Genomic DNA, 17,002 nt, shown 5'->3' with positions numbered 1-17,002 from the left:
AATGGCTGTCAAATCGCTGTCGACTGAATGCTACATTGGAGAGTCGAGCCATCCGCTAGGGAAGTTATATTGGTGACGGTTCAGCCTCATAAAGACTATAAGCTCAATAAACAACTTATAAAAAATAACCAACCAATGAAAACTGTAGCTATAACATTTACAGAAAAAAAATTTATAATCATCAAGAATTATATATTCGTTGATTTATTTTATTTAGTACCTTCGACATAACTTTACAGTCAGTTTTAAAGAGAAAATAACCAACAGACATTCCAGTAAAATACGGTCTAAGTCCTGTCTATGGCTTGTTATTAGTTTTCTCATATAATGCAAGAAGATTATCCGAACTTGGCATGTGATTCTTTATCAACGCAATAATGTAACCAGTTATTATCCATGAACTTATTACCAAAGTAACAACTGTAAATGCTGAAATTATAAATGATTTGTTGCAACGACTGAATTAACTTCTCCAATAATATAAAACTATGTATCATCAGTCAAATACCAACTCCACAACATACACTGTAATAAAATAAACAAAAATTGTTTTCATAATTAACAGGGTTTTTTTATGATAATGTAAAAAAATTATTCAATTACCATTTGTTCAACTAGAAATAATATATTACCAATTTCTTCTTTTATAATAATAAATTAGCAAAAATTTCTGAGGTTTTATCGTGATTGTTCTAAAGAGAAAAAAAAAAACATAAAATGAGTAAATAAAATATCAGCAAGTCGTTATTTATTTATAATAAAAACATTGAGTACCTATATTATTTTATATTGTACATCTTACTTAATTCTGTTGATATTAAAGCTCCTGTGACCTGTAGATTTTAGTTTATTTATTTTTATCTATTCAATCAATTAATTTTGTCTATTTTAAAAAATAATATTAGAAATGTACAGGTGACATTCAAAACATATAAACAATAACAATAGGTTATATTTCGTGTTTACATGAAAATGTTAAAGATTTATTTTGTAAACCTGCCTTAAAGTTACTGTTCCTTACCCCGCTTTCTGTACCATGTTCAATTTTTAGAATGGCCGGACAGGGCTTTCGTACAATATGGAGAATATATTATAATGTCAACTTTTCAAATACGTTTCCCAGATTAATTAAATGCGTTCCTCATGGAAATATATTTGTGATATTGAGTGATGTTAAATTATCTGTGATTGTAATCTCGTATTTATTATTTTATTTTTGCAAACTAATCAACTTGCTATCTTGATCTCAAAACATATCGAGAAATAACTAAATATATCGATTATGGCGCTATCTTTTAATATCAAAGAAGATATCATCATATATTTGGATATATCACAATATATTCAGATATATCATAATATATTTTAATATATCATAATATATTTAGATATCATAGTATATTTAGATATATCATAATATATTTAGATATACCATCAGGAGAAAAATTTATTCGAAAAAAATACTATCTTTAATTGTTTAAAACAATTCATTTTTATTATTTATATATTTGTAATGATTTATTCGATTATTATTGACCGAAAAGTACACCATAAATAATTGACATCACCAGGACTTGAACACGGTATCTTCTAGTTGGAACTCACCAAAATAACTAATTACGTTTAAAATGATCATTTTTCAAAAATCTATAACTCCTTCCCAGGTAGGAGTAAACGATTGTGCCAGGCCTGGCACAAGCTTGTGCACAAGGCTCACATGCTTGTGTCTAGCTTGTGCTACAAGCTTGTGCCAAGGTTGTTAAGTGATTGGAAATGTGCCTATGTTACAAGCTTGATGACAAGCCTTGTGCCAAGGCTCGTGTCCCAGCCTCGTGTCAAGACTTGTATTTCAGCCTTGTGCCAAGGCTTGTGCCTCGGGCTTGACTCAAGGTTCCAAAAACAATTTTTAAAAAAATATAAATAAATTATTATGGTTAATCTATTATTATTGTTAATTTAATAATTCCGACATTGTTATTTTTTAATTCAGACAATTCTAATAAACGATAATAATTAAACGAAAAACTAGGGACGCGACGCGGGATCGATCCAGGGCCTCTCACGTGGAAGTCCAATGCACTATCATGTCGACCATCGGGGTATTGATAAAAGTGGTCGTCAAAATTTTTTATACAAATAAATTCTATTGAGACTAAACACACAGTCCTTGCGAATGCCTCACACAATAGTCAAAGCCTGATAATTTTTATTTGAAATTTATATTAAATTTATATATCTAACTACTATAATTTTTTTTTTTTTGAGTTAAATATATGCATAAGTCAAGTCTCGTGTCAGGCTTGGTGAAACAATGGGCACCAGCTTGAAACAAGGCTGTATTACGAGGCTCGTGTGAGGGCGGGAAAAATCAAAGGGACTGTCTTGTGTCGAGCCTGGATTAACAAGGCTTGTCTAGTGACTGGAAAAACAGGCTTGACACAACCTTGAAATTTTTAATCTTGTGTGAGGCTTGGAACTAACGATTAACACAGGCTTGGTACAAGCCTGGACTAACAAGTCTTGTGCAATGACTGTAAATACAGGCTTGACACGAGCTTGGAATTTTTAACCTTGTGTGAGGCTTGGGATTAACGATTGACACATGCTTGTTACAAGCCTGGACTAACAAGTCTAGTGCAATGACTGTAAATACAGGCTCGACACAATCTTGGAAATTTCAACCATGTAAAGGCTTGGAATTACCGATTGACACAGACTTGGTACAAGCCTGGACTAGCAAGTCTTGTGCAATGACTGTAAATACAGGCTTGATACGAGCTTGGAATTTTTAACCTTGTGTAAGGCTTGGAATTAACGATTGTCACAGGCTTGGTACAAGCCTGGAAAAACAAGTCTTGTGCAATGACTGTAAATACAAGCTTGACACGAGCTTGGAATTTTTGACCTTGTGTGAGGCTTGGAAATAACAATCGACACAGGCTTGGTACAAGCCTAGATTAACAAGTCTTGTGCAATGACTGGAAAATTTCTCTGTGCCAAGCTAGGCACATTCTAGTCCACCAAGGCTAGGAAACACAAGCTTGTAACAAGCCTGGCACGGCCGTTCACCCTTGTGGGATCCTACCTGGGTATTACAATTTTCTCAAAAGTTAATGCTTGTCTAGTTTTTTAAAAAACGCCCTAACTTTTGCGAAAATCGTCATAGATAATGAAGTATACTTTGTACAAGATTTAAAAATAGTGCGTGGTAAAATTCTTCAATTTTTATTTAAAACTTTTTTCAAAATAAATTATAATTATATATAGTTTTCATAAAATAATAAAAAATAGAATTTTTGTCATTTTTATTTCGAAGATCGAAAAAAATTGACTAATATTATATTGTTACTGTTCAAAATCATTGAAATAAATAAAATTTAACACGGCCCTAGCCGGTGTATTGAAAATTTTTCATTTTCAACGGTAAAGCGAGCCACATGCCCCAACAAACGTTACCAGATCTTTTTTTTTTTTTGAAATTTTCGTTATGTAAAAAAAAAAATAAGTAACTGTTATATGTACAGTATATAATAATTATATACAATTTCATACAATTATTGAACAAAAAACTTTCAATATCAACTACATAACAACGGCTCTTAATATATTTATATATCCTTTTATAAAAAGTTGATGAATAACGCTGCTTCCAGTCATTTCATTGGTCGTCATTTACATACTCACACACTCACAAAAAAAAAAAAAGAAAATCACTTTAAATATTTATTTTTTTGTTTTATATTTTTGCTGTATTAATGAAATCGAAATTTGTACATAATTAACAATAACAAAATTTTGTTAATTTGTTAACTAAAATTTTGAAGTAACCAATTTTTTTTTTCAAATCATTATTGAAGTATGAACCCTGCAATCTGCATTTATTGGTTTAGATTAAGCTCACGACTTTCTTTTCAAAAATGAAAAATAAAATTATTCAACAATATTTATTAATAAATATTAACAGCTGTTCGAGGTGACATGGGATCATTAATAAACAATTTTTTATATTTTTTCCCACTCTGCTATTATAAGCCCACGTTTTTTTCTTCAAATATAAAAAAATAATTATTTGTAAAGGATTATTTTTTGGAGGTGTCATACAATTGTTTATTAACAATTACATGGCACCTCGAAAAAAAATATTATCAAATGATTTGTTTATTTTCTTAGAAGAAAAGTCGTAGGTTAATTTGTATTAATAATTCTTTTTCTCGAAAAGAAAGCCGTGAGCTCATTTGAATCAATAAAAGCAGAATTCGTACTTTAAGATTATTCAAAAAAAAATAGTTTACTCCAGAATTTAAATTTACAATTTGTTATTGTTATTTAGGATCAAATTCTGATTTTAGTAGTACAAAATATTCAATGTAAAAGGCATGCATCTGTATATGATCATTTTTAAGTAATTTTTTTTTTTTTTTTCGTTTTTCTCGAGTTAAAATTTACTAAGTCTTATACCGGTAACACAAATTATTTTGAATCCTTTTTTTTTTTGTATAAAAAATTTCATTAATTGTTTTTTGTCATATCATTGACAGTTGATCAACGAAAACGGCCGCTTGCGGCCGTCAACAACACTAGTATGTTAAAAGATTAAAAACTAATCAGTCTTGGTAAAACAATCAACACTCGGCCGACAAATGGCCAGTCACAGGTTGGCTGCAGTCTTTAATGTGCCAACTCTTTGCTTAATTGTATATTCCAAGTCCTGCCCCCCCCCCCAATAATTAACCGAGGCTCGGCCGATGAATGAATCAATAGCCGGCTGGCCCTTAATGAGCCATGCCTTGGCTTAATCATTTGTTTCCAGTCTCTGCCACCAAATCGTTTACCAAGATTTGGCCGATCAATGGCTTGAAAAGAGCTGGCCAGTTTTTCTTCAACGAATGGTCAAATTTTAATTAAGTTGAGATCTAAAGATATATTTTCATATATGAGGAGATCTTTTTATATTATTCCAGATATTTGTAAATATATCAGAAGATATTCGGACATTACATCATATATCAAGATATGTGTATACATCTGTAAAGATATCCCGACATAAAACTTCTAGAAAGTTTTAATTTGAATGAGATTTAAAGATATAAAACGATATATAATTATATCTAAAGATATATTTTTATATATAAGAAGATCTTTTCATTTTTTCCAGGGAAACTATCTTTTTTCCTGGCATTTCATGATGTTCCTTAAAACCTGTCAAAACCCTCCTGCACATATCATGTAATGGTCTGCTATCTCATTTTTTTATTATTTTTTTTCGAGATTATTTGGATAAAATATACACAAACATTAGTCGTTGGTTGTGGCTAATCAACATTAATAAATTCGTGAAATTACATATTATGTTGGCATATTGTTTTTATAAGCGCCAAATATGTTTACAATGGCGGGTAGGCAAAATGGTGTCAGTAAAAGAGTTTAAAAAGTAAGGGTGCGAACGGTGGTGGACAGTTGGCCGAGAGGGTATGGAATATCTGACCTTGGAAATTTTTTTTCAATACCTGGCGATTTGCCTGAATTTGCTATGGAAATTAAAAAATTTGCCTGATAATTGTTTAATTGTTATTAATTATTGGAAGTGAGTGTGGAAGAGAGTGTAGCCGAAAAAAAAATTCTAATTAATTATTGCAAGTTTTTTTATCGTTAATTTGTAGAGTTTGATTTGCTGGATCCGAATTTTATTGTCTCGTTATTTGCCTGATGATAATTAATTAACTACAATAATAATAAAAAGCTAAAAAATTATTAACCAAACAGAGTGAGTGCGCATGCGCATACTTAATCAGCTGTCATATTATTATTATTATTATGACATATTTTATATACTTGCAATCAGTGTTGGGTTTGTATAATACCGCGGTATCATACCGGTCGTAAACCTCGGTATAATACCGGTATTATACCGCGGAGGTTTCATACTTTCATACCACGTTAGTAGCGCTATCTGTAGGAATTTTTCGTATATTACGTCACACACCATTTTGAATTGCTCATAATTTAAATTTAAGAATATCATTCCTTTAATTATAGCATAATAGTAATAATCTTCATCCTTTTCTCAGACTTTTGTCAGTAGTAATAAATTTATTGAATATATTAAAAACTATTGACAAATGTCTAAGGAAAGGATGAGGCTTACCTGTTAATTTCTTTGGCTCAATTAATTCTTCATAAATCAATATGTGGCAACACCCTTCCTTAGTTATTTTTTCCATAGTTTTTTACTTTTTTATTTATGTAAAAACCTATTGGAAAAATGTCTATATGGACAGGATGTTGTTTACATGTTAATTCATAAAATATTAATTTAGCCAAAGAAATTAATATGCAGGCAACATCCTTTCCGTAGCTAATACTTTTCCCATAGCTTTTTATTAATTTAAACAAATAAAAAGCTATAAGGAAAAAATAGTAGTAAGAAAGGGACCAATCTATGTTATATACGAAATTAATTTTGACAGAGAAATTAACATGCAGGCAACATCCTTTCCTTGGATAATATTTTTCCCATAGCTCTTTATTTATTTAAATAAAAAAATGGTCATAGGAAAAATGGTAGCTGAGGAAAGGATGTTGCCTGCAACAGAAATAATTTCATGTAATAATTAACATATGTGACAACTTCCTTTCCTTAGCTACCATTTTTCTTATGACCATTTATTTATTTAAATAAATAAAGAGCTATGGGAAAAATATTATCCAAGGAAAGGATGTTGCCTGCATGTTAATTTCTCTGGCAAAATTAATTTCGTAAAAATTAACATGTGACAACTTCCTTTCCTTAGCTACCATTTTCCCTATAGCTTTTTATTTATTTAAATAAATAAATGGTCATAGAAAAAAACGGTAGCTAAGGAAAGGATGTTGCCTGCATGTTATTTTCTTTGGCAAAATTAATTTCGTATGGTCTGTGTGACAACTTCCTTTCATAGCTACCATTTTTCCTATGACCATTTATTTATTTAAATTATAATAAAAAATAGGAAAAATGGTAGCTAAGGAATATGTACTGGCTGAATTAATTCTTTAGAAATTAACAGGGAAGCTACATCCGTTTCTTAGCCATTTGTCAATAGCTTATTATCTGTTCAAATAAATTAAAATACATTACTGTTGTTGTTTTTATAATCAAATATTGTTCATATTATTTGTTTATTCTGTAATACATCTATTAATATATTAACAAAAAATTTGACATTCGAGAGTTTTATGCTGGTATGGTAGACAATTTTGATGCCATAGGGGGCGTTCCTGAGTTTCATACTTTCATACTTTCATACCGGTATTATACCGGTTTAATACTTTCATACCGGTATGAAAGTATTAAACCCAAAAATCGACCATTTACCCAACACTGCTTGCAATACTGCTCCGTTTTGTAAAGATTACGGTTTTTACTTTTTAGTTCTCAAGCCAAGCTAGTTATGAAACAAATTAAATAAAGTCTAGCTAAATGACATTATAAAGTTATCAATAAAGTTTCTCTAAGTATATGGCATTGTGAACAACCAATTTCTATTTTTCGTCGGTATTTCGCTCAATACTTTGCACCTGTCTTACTTATTATGCTTGTTAAGCATTTAGTACTCTGCAGTACTCTGATTTCAACTAAGACGATAAATAAAACGTGCACTTTAAATTAAACAAACTCTTGAAAAGTATATAAAATTATAACAAAGGAAAGTGTAAATAATGTGTTCTAAAAAAAAGATGTTATTTATAAATAAATTGGTAATGAGTAAGAAGAAAGTGTTTATGATGAATGAAGCCGAAGTAAAAAAGTTGAAAAACAGTTATCTAGACGAGTCCATTGGTATGATAATAGGGATTGTTACTCATTCAGCTAAAATTTTAGTTCAGGTAATAATGACTCTATTAAATTAAAATAATCAATCTTACAATTTTCATATAATAATATGCTCGAGTATATTCATTTCAGATTGGTCGCGAGCCAACACGAGTTTGGAGATTAACAGCACTTTTTGACAGAGCAGCTTCAACACTGCCATGTGGTTTTCAACATTGGTGAAATATACTCATTAGTCTATTGAATGTATAATAAATACAAAACAAAATGATATTTATAATAATCAATATAACAAAAATTATTTTAGTAATATTTATCCAGTGCTGATGGATTTACTGGAAGTCATCGAGGTCCTGGACCACGATTGTGTAGCACTTCAACGAGTTGTTATTGGTAAAGATGAGCTTTTATGTGATCGAGTATATCCCAGCACTTGATGTCGATAAAGATATTTTTTTATATAAAATGTGAAAAGAAATATAACCACCATTTCAAGGATATTACCCAGGTAAAAAAATCGATTGATAAAAATTAACACAAATGATTTATTTATTTTACTCGTTAATGTTGTTGATTGAGTTAGCATTGAAAAAAAAAAAATATCAAAGTCGGTAAAGTAGAATTTGTAAATATCGTACGGGCTTTACCGTTCGTTTTTAATAAAACAAAAGAAAATATACATATTGTTTATATCATCTGATTAATGTTGACTGGTTTATTTAATTCTCAGTAAATAATTGTAAACAGTTTAACAACTTATATTCCTATGTAGTTCATATTGTCATTGGTAAAAACTTTTAAACGAATTAATAACTTTTAATATCTGTTGACTATTGTTTGAATAACAATACATAAATATTGTCAAAATCACTAACAAAAAAACATCAAATTTTTAATTGTTGAAAGTAGAAGAAATTCACATTATTGTGGTTATAATTATTATTATTTTTTTTAATATATGCAGTATAAGATAAAATTAATTTATTTTATTATTTTTTAATATTTATTTATATTTCATTTCAACAGGTGAATTAAGATGAACAAGAAAATTTATAAGCCTCATTTGATTCACAACTAAACAATTTAGTAATGGGTCGTAAAGCAAGATTTTCATCAGAAGTCGTTGTTAAATTTTTAATTGATAATATTCAACATTTTGCAACGTGTGTTCCTCCATGGAAAGATCCAATATGGAAAACGTTCAGCAAAGCTTTAGCTACTGATGATGCTGAATGGAAACCTGATACAATTTACAACCATGTTAAAAAAGATAGAAGAGCAGAGAAGTTTCAGACCTTCCATACTGCTCAGATAATTTATTTAAAGAAAAAGATCATTCTTTGTTTAGTTATGTTTTGAATCAATCAGAATGGAATATTATTAAACCTCAACCGAACCAAAGTAATTCTGAAAAAAGAACATTAAAAAAAAAAGTTTGGGCCAACATTTTGCTTGAATCATTTTGGTTGCTATACAAATTGCCATGTGCTTTCGTCGTCGATCATCATTACGTGAGTAACTCACTAAACAAACAGTTTTTCATAAAATGTGAAGGTCATTGTAAAGAGAAAACAACTTGTAACAACACATTTATTATTATCATTAAAGATGATCCTGGTGATGATCCTCCAGTTATTAATTTTTATACTCGAGATACGAGAGGTGAATTGTTTCATGAACAAGTGAAGCGTCCTTGTAATGGCAGTGAAAGAGAAAAACATGGCAAATCATTACAAGGCAAAGCTATTATACCCTATCGACGTCAAGTGGCTAGAACTTTGATGCCAGAAGGAGGTGTTGAATCTCCATTTATTCCAAATCCGGATGTTTTGCGACATGCCAAAAAAGAAGTACTGGATCGAGAGCTAGGAATTGATTCTTCCCAAAAAATATCCATGTTCGAAAAAATTGCAGCTCTTCGTTTCTCACCAGACTTCAACAAAACAATTCGAGAAGTTGGTTTACCATTTTATACTTTTTATAGCACACCACGACAACTCACTCTTTTTCAAGAGTACTGCAAATTAGAAAAAGAAAGTGAAATATGTGTTGATGCTTCAGGTGTTTTTTGTGAAGAATTAATAGAACCTGGTGGCAAGAAATGTGGCCATATTTTTTTGTACGTTGTTACTATTCACTGGGGTAATCAAACCTATCCTGTGTATCAAATGTTGAGTACACAACATAATAATGTATTTATTGCACACTGGTTAAAATATTGGCATCATTTACTTAATGCACCAATACCAAAACTCACAGTTTGTGATTATGGTCGAGCTTTGTTACTTGCACTTTGTGATACTTATAATAGTATGCACTTGACCAATTACATTGATTTATGCTTGGACTGGCTTTTAAAAAATAACAAGAGATTACCAATTCCAAAAAAAATTAACTCTATCATGAAAGTTGATGTTGCACACGTTATACACTTTGTTACAAAATGGAAATGCTTCAAAGATGAAAGAGGAAAGTTTCTCAAAAATACTTATGTTCGAATAGTTGCTCTGATGATTGACTGCAATGATATTATCAAGTTTCAAGAATTGTATCTTCTTCTTTGTGTAATAAGTCTGCAACAGTATGAAGATTCAGTTGTCAACATATCACTTCTTCCTGGAATCAAAACTGTACAACAAGCATACAATAAACTCATGGACTACATTGGCAATAGAAAAGTATACTGTGATTTAATTGAAGAATTAGGGGATACAATTGTAGATGATGATCGATGTCAACCTCCTGAAGTAATTAATTCACAATTGACTGATGAAACAACTACTAAAAAATGGATTTTAAAATTACAAACAAGTGCAATGGTTACTATTAAAGAGGGAACAAAACTAAATGCTTATTATTTTAAATTATTTATGGACAGCTTTGAGACTTTAGCAAATGAATTTCCATTGTGGACTGGTGTCATGACACCATTCAAAATTGAACATGCTTCTTCGTCATACGGAGAAGGCTATTTTTCTTATTTAAAAAATTTGCTTCTGAAACCATATAAAAGACCAATGACTGTTGAAAAATTTTTGAGAGTTCATATACGTGATTGTGAAGGAGCTGATATTGTAATGGGTGCAAAAGTTCAAGATTATATCATCAAAAAAATGAGAAAGAAAATTCCAACAGGCGATACAATAGTGGACAATTTGATGGAAAAATCTGATGAAATCAACAACGGTGTTGCTTTTTCCAATTCTATATATCAAGATAATATTACACAGTCAATCGATTTATCACTGGATGTTCTGAATAAATCTAATAAGTTAGTTTATGAAACATGGAAGGGTCGTGTAAATAACGATATTCATGGATTTGGGCCATATGATGATGTTAATTTGGAATACTCTACTATAGATTCAGATTTCTTTCACGACAATAGAATAAATGATGTCGTCAATTCAACACCTGTACCATCAGGGGTTAATGACATTAATTCAAGTATAGGCTTACCAATTAAACATTCAACTATGATAAATGAAGATGTTAGCTGTAATCAAAACCATATTTTTAATATTTCTTCAAATATTTCTACAAATATTTCTTCAAATATCTCGCTAGTCAACTTAGATCATAGTTATTCTAGAAATAATTTAGAAATTGATGGAACCAGCATTCCAAAGAAAAAAAAAATTTATAAATTGAAAAAGACAAAAAGTAAGCCTGGTTTATATTTTCGCCCATGTCCTGAAATTCAAGTCACACAAAATCTAAAAAAACCTCGAGTTAAGAAACAATATCTATTATCTAATGGCAACATATCATCACACGTTAAATTATCTGGTATGCTTTTATTTGTTCAAAACACATGTGGGTTTGATTCAATTGTACAAGTTCTTCACAGTGCCGTCTTGGATGATGATAGTTACTGGGAATATGTAATAAATTCTTCAGAAACAATACTTCAATTTGTAAAAAGTTTTACTCTTCATGGTAATACTGTAGCAGTTTTATTACAAAGAGCAAAAATATTATCTCAATTTTTTGAGTCAAAAAGAGATGTATCTGTACCACAGTCAAGAATACATTATATGAATGGAGAAACATGGATTACAAATTACTGGAACAATCTTTGTTCCAACTTGCCAAGCTTATCGATTAGCTACACCTGTAGTAAATCAAAGACAATAAAACAAGCTCCTTCATCCATATATATTGAATGTGATTGGAAATATTTAACCAACTCTGATCAACCATTCAATGACTTACAAAATTCACTTTTGCTCAGCAAAAAGGTCGTAAATGTACTCAAAAAAATTGTACTGGCACTATATTAAATGAAAAAGTACAAAGTAATCGTCAAATTTTCATTGAATTGGATGTAAGGTCTAGCAAGAATTTTCAAGAAGGTTTACACTGTATGTTGAAAGATTTCCCAGTAACTCTTCAAGTAGATGGATTATACAGGTATCAATAATATTGTTATTCACATATTTAAATAATAAAGGAACAATACACTTAGACTGTTATAACAATTGATTGGTTTTCTTTTACAGATTAGCTGGAGTAATTCATTACGTGCAGCAACAGAGTCATTTCATTGCATATTGTCGTAGGATGAATTATTCGAAATCATATTGGCAAAAATGTAATTCTCAACCAGCAATGATGAAAAACGTATCAGATACAACTGAAGTTTTGCCACATGGAGTTATTTATATAAAAACATAAACAAAAAAAAAATGTACAAAATTTATGATTTAAGAAATAAAGCAATGATATTTATAAATAGCATTAATGCTTCAACACAATATTTTACTAAATAGTATAAATTCGATTCATGTATAAAATTAATTGGAGTTGAAAAAAAACTATAATTTTTCTAAATTAAAATTATTAATTTCTTCTACAAGAAAGAAAATACAAAACGGAGCAGTATTGCAAGTATATAAAATATGTCATAATAATAATAATAATATGACAGCTGATTAAGTATGCGCATGCGCACTCACTCTGTTTGGTTAATAATTTTTTAGCTTTTTATTATTATTGTAGTTAATTAATTATCATCAGGCAAATAACGAGACAATAAAATTCGGATCCAGCAAATCAAACTCTACAAATTAACGATAAAAAAACTTGCAATAATTAATTAGAATTTTTTTTTCGGCTACACTCTCTTCCACACTCACTTTCAATAATTAATAACAATTAAACAATTATCAGGCAAATTTTTTAATTTCCATAGCAAATTCAGGCAAATCGCCAGGTATTGAAAAAAAATTTCCAAGGTCAGATATTCCATACCCTCTCGGCCAACTGTCCACCACCGGTGCGAACTCATGGGACGGCTAAAGTTAGCGGCAATATGGCCGATTTCAATATGGCTGCTGTTTTTAATATAGGTGCCAAGAAGACTAGAGACCAGGAGAGTAAACTTCGGTGGTGGGGGTGGGACCATATACGTCGGGATCCAGCTAGAGCCACTTTACTTTACCAGACAGAAATTCGGCTAATTGATCGGTCTTTTCCGGGCTTTCCGAACTTGAAATAATAATATGAATAATATGTGTGTTTACAATTTGAAGTGGTGTATGTAAAGTTCTAAATATCATCAAAAAAAAAAACAGTAAAAAAGTAGTAAATAATTAAAGCTCACTTTGCTATTAATTTAATATTATTAATTAAAATCAAATATTTTATATTTAAAAATTATAAGCAAATGTCATACATTTGTGTGTATTTAAAAATTAAATTAATATACAATTGAATTTGTGAAATTTCATTTGACGTATTATTTACAATTGAAAGCTATCGAATAATATGTAATCATAAAGCTCATATTTGTATCTTAACATAGTGATATTTTATCAAGAATATTTATAATTTTCTGAACATCACTTGTTGATTTTAAAGGTCTAAATTTTATCCAATCAATAAACTTTCTACCATGAGTTATTTTTACTTTCAAATCAGGGTAAACAACACAGCTAAGAAGAGTTAAATCGCTTTGGCTTTTAGTATAAATTATAGTATTTCCTGATGTAACAAGCCTTCCCCCTGAGTTTTTTTTTGTAATATTTAATTTATAAATAATCAACTAAACCACGAGAGAAAAATTGTTGATTGAGACTGTCAGTTGTCGTTGGGTTATGTTGTATTATTTTGACAGACACACTACTACAAAATCCACATATTTGATTATTTCAAGTTCGGAAAGCCCGGAAAAGACCGATCAATTAGCCGAATTTCTGTTTGGTAAGGTAAAGTGGCTCTAGCTGGATCCCGACGTATATGGTCCCATCAAAATCTACCCCCACCACCGAAGTTTACTCTCCTGGTCTCTAGTCTTCTTGATAGGTGCTTTCTTTTGGGTGTTTATTTTTTTTCCTGTTTATTTTCGCGCATGCGCAATTGAATGCGCAGTCAGCAAAAAGTCAGTTTACAACAGCGTAGGACATGAGGTGCTAGATCAGCCGTGTTTTAATTCTTATTTTTGAAAAATTATTTGCTTGACGCCACTGTTCTCTCAACAAGTTTGCATAACAGGCGCATGTGCATGATCATGTGCATGAAAGTGAAAAAAAATAAATACACAAAAGAAAGCACCTTATGGCGGTGCATCAGAGCATGCGCGGTTTGTAAATTCCGTGATTTGAGCACTTTTTGTCGACTTCCGTGAATCTAATTTTTATTGTTCAACTCAGTTGAACAGTAGAATCAGAGTCACGGAAGTCAACAAAAAAGTGCTTTAACCACGGAATTTACCATCGCCATATTGAAAACAGCAGCCATATTGGCCTCCATATTGAAATCGGCCATATTGCCGCTAACTTTAGCGGTCCCAGGAGTTCGCACCCTAAATTGTCGAGACGCTTTTAATGTATGATACATGGCGTATTAAAATAAAGATGTATCATACTGTATGATGCAGTGTATGTGTGTATGTGTATTGTACAGTGTGTACTGTATCATACCTACCCAATACTGGTTGACGCCATGGAGGTGAATAAGGAGTGTAAGCTTTGCTTTTTTACTGAAGCCGACATTTCGGAGTAAATGAGGGCGCTGGTATCGGACTCGAACGACAGTATCACGTGTAATCTGGTGTAATCTTTTGTTTACTGCATGCACCTGAATGGTCCAAGAAGATATTTAAACATAATTGTACAGGCTAGAGTGAATAAGAATATTTTGTTCTATCTCTCTTTTTGGTCAAGGGTCAATGTCAGCGCTGCAGCTGGTAGTTTTTTGAACTGACTTACTCCGAAATTTAGGCTTCAGTGACAGCCTATGCTTTAACACAGTAAAAAAGCAAAGCTTACACTCCTTATTCACCTCCATGGTTGACGCTAAGGATTATACTGGATTCATGGAGGTGAATAAGGAGTGTAAACTTTGCTTTTTTACTGTGTTAAAGCATAGGCTGTCCCTGAAGCCTAAATTTCGGAGTAAGTCAGTTCGAAAAACTACCAACTGCAGCGCTGACATCAGCCCTTGACCAAAAAGAGAGATAGAACGAAATATTCTTATTCACTTTAGCCATTTTAAAATCATTGTGTCAAACGGCTGTGGAGTTAATTTAGATAATAAATCGATTGATTTGGTCACATCCTTTCCTTAAGTATTTCTGCTTTAATTAATTTAATAAAAATCTGTTAAGCGATTAAAAACAAATTGACAGCTGTTTCTAGTTCTAACCTTGTGTTTAATTTTGAAAAATTTATTTTCAGACACACAAATTAGACAAAAAAAAGAGACTCAACACACAAGTTTTAAAAAAAAAACAATTAATCTATCAATTAATTAAATTCAATTCATTTATTGTATAATATTTGTAATTAAAGTTGATTAAATCTGTCAACAGTATTTGCACTACAAACAACACAAAAAGTGAACAAACAGTAAATAAAAGATTACACGCTTACACGTGATACTGTCGTTCGAGTCCGATCCCAGCGCCCTCATTTACTCCGAAATGACGGCCTCAGTAAAAAAGCAAAGGGTGCATTCCTTTAATAAAAATTTTTTTTTCGTTTTGCAATTTCGCCCTGTAATACCGACTAAAAACTAAAAACAGAAACAACGACAAAAGTGATAAATTTCTCTATGCAATATTCCAGGCTTTACAGTTTACGATAATGTGTGGTACGAGCTATGTGACAATAACAAACAATCACAACAAGTCAATTTTTCATTTATTTCAGTTTGATATTAACATTGAACAGTTATCCATCTAATAATTAGAAGCCAAAAAAAATAATGTCATGTGCCTGTACTGCCACTACAAGAAACAGCTTTTTCCTATAAAATTTTGGCCGGTATTACAGGGCGAAATTGCAAAACGAAAAAAAAATTTTTATTAAAGGAATGCACCCAAAGGTTACACTCCTTATTCACCTCCATAAGTTCATTTTATAAAAAAAGAGGGCACTTTCAACTATCATACACTTGAGTGAGTATAAGCTTATACCCACTCTATTCTACACTTTATGTAGTATCATATGTATGATACGTGTCATACGTATGATTGTATGATACCCCGAAAAATGTCGAATTACCCATCACTGGTCTTTATGTATTCAATAACTTATGTCGCTATATGACCGCCACATGGTGAAACTGCACACGTATTCACAGGGCATTACAATTTAGGGCTTTTTTCCTCCGCTGGTGGCGCTTGTGAAGCTTTTGTATGTGAAATCTATATAAAAAAAATTTTACAAGCGCCATCACCGGTTAAAAAAAGCTCTAAATTGTAAAAAATTTGCCCTGTGAATTGGATTGCGGGCGCTGGATACAGTATAATACAGTCATGGAGGTGAATAAAGAGTGTAAGCTTTGGTTTTTTACTGAAGCCGACATTTCGGAGTAAATGAAGGCGCTGAGATCGGGCTCGAACGAAATATCACGTGTTATTTACTGCTTGTTTACTTTTTTTGTGATGTTTGTAATGCAAATACTGTTGATGTCAGTTTTGGTTTATTTTAATTGCAAATATTATTCTTTCAATGAAATAAATGTAATTAGTTGATAAATTAATTGATTTTTTAGAACTTGTGTGTGAAGTCTATTGTTTTTGTGTCTAATCTGGTTGTCTAAAATTAATTTTCTGAAAGGTAAACACAAAGTTAGAACTAGAAACAGCTGTCAATTTGTTTTTAATCGCTTGATAGATTTTTAATAAATTAATTATAGCAGAAATAGTTAAGGAAAGGATGTGACCAAATAAATTGATTTATA

The sequence above is a fragment of the Aphidius gifuensis genome, linkage group LG6 (genome assembly GCF_014905175.1).
Source record: "Aphidius gifuensis isolate YNYX2018 linkage group LG6, ASM1490517v1, whole genome shotgun sequence".
Lineage (NCBI taxonomy): Eukaryota > Metazoa > Arthropoda > Insecta > Hymenoptera > Braconidae > Aphidius > Aphidius gifuensis.
This window is presented reverse-complemented; position numbering follows the sequence as displayed.